Genomic DNA, 1,201 nt, shown 5'->3' on the forward strand with positions numbered 1-1,201 from the left:
GGGGGGTGCGACTGGATTTGGGGGCGGGGCTACTGAATTTGAGGGGGTGACTACTGCATTTGGGGGGTGGCTACTGGATTTGAGGGCGTGGATTCCAAATGGGGGGGGGGGCTGCTACTGGATTTGGGGGCATGGCTACGAGATTGGGGGGTGGCTACTGAATACAAGGGGGTGCCTACTGGATTTGGGGGGTGGCTACTGAATTTGAGGGGTGGCTACTGGGTTTAGGGGCGTGGCTACTGGATTTGAGGGGTGGCTACTGGATTTGAGGAGTGGCTACTGGTTTTGGGGGGTGGCTACTGGGTTTGGGGGTGGCTACTGGGTTGAGGGGCGTGGCTACCCAATCTGGGACGTGGCTATTGAATTTGAGGGGTGGCTACTGGGTTTGGGGGGTGGCCACCGAACCAACAACCCCTCCCAGTTCCTCCCAGTGCCCCCAAACCCCTCCCAGTCCCTCCCAGCTCCTGAAGCCCCTCCCAGTTCATCCCAGTCCCCCCCCAAGGCCCTCCCAGTTCATCCCAGTACCTGCCCCTCGCTTGTCCCAGTCACGGGGGGCACTGAGGGAGGGGAAAAGGGGCATTAGGGGGACACAGGGGGGTTTTGGGGTCCCCACAGAGCAGGGGCAGACCCATAGGTGTCCCTTAGGGGGTCTTGGGGGCCACTGAGGGGGAAAAGGGGCATAAAAGGGGCATTAGGGGGACACAGGGGGGCTTTGGGGTCCCCCCAGAGCAGGGGCAGACCCATTGGGGTCCCTTGGGGGGCTCTGGGGTTCCCCCATGGGGTTTTGGGGTCTCACCAGGAGAGGCGGCCCTGGGCAGTGCCGGGGTGGCCCAGGGCACCCACAGAACGGGTCCAGGGGTGGCCCTGGGGAGGGAGGGGGGGGTCAGGGGGGTCCGCACCCCAAAATCCCCCCAAATCCCCCCCTCCCCACCCTGACACTCACCTGCGGCCCGGCCCGTGGGCGGAGACTGGAGACGGGGCTGGGGGCGGAGTTGGGGCGGGGTTAAGGTGGAGGGGGCATGGTCGGGGGAAGCGGGGAGGGGCGTGGCTATGAAGGGGGGGCGGGGTTTACAGATACAAGGGCTGGGGTTGGGTAGAGGGGGAGAAGGGGGCGTGGTGAAGGGAAGGGGCGAGGTTTGGGTGTAAAGGGGCGGGGTTTGGCTACAAAGGGGTGTGGCCTAGGTGCAAAAGGGGCGTGGCT

The 1,201-nt window shown here is 64.9% G+C and overlaps 1 long non-coding RNA gene across 1 annotated transcript; it reads right to left on the reverse strand.

The window, feature by feature from the left end:
* Positions 1 to 524: 524 nt before the first annotated feature.
* Positions 525 to 1,036, reverse strand: LOC113942645. Its single transcript, XR_003525988.1, has 3 exons — positions 944 to 1,036; positions 797 to 864; positions 525 to 557 (listed from the first exon to the last, which is right to left on the reverse strand). It is a non-coding gene; the product is annotated as an uncharacterized LOC113942645 (long non-coding RNA).
* Positions 1,037 to 1,201: the final 165 nt, after the last annotated feature.

Source organism: Corapipo altera, unplaced genomic scaffold (assembly GCF_003945725.1).
Source record: "Corapipo altera isolate COAL_440 unplaced genomic scaffold, ASM394572v1 56950, whole genome shotgun sequence".
Lineage (NCBI taxonomy): Eukaryota > Metazoa > Chordata > Aves > Passeriformes > Pipridae > Corapipo > Corapipo altera.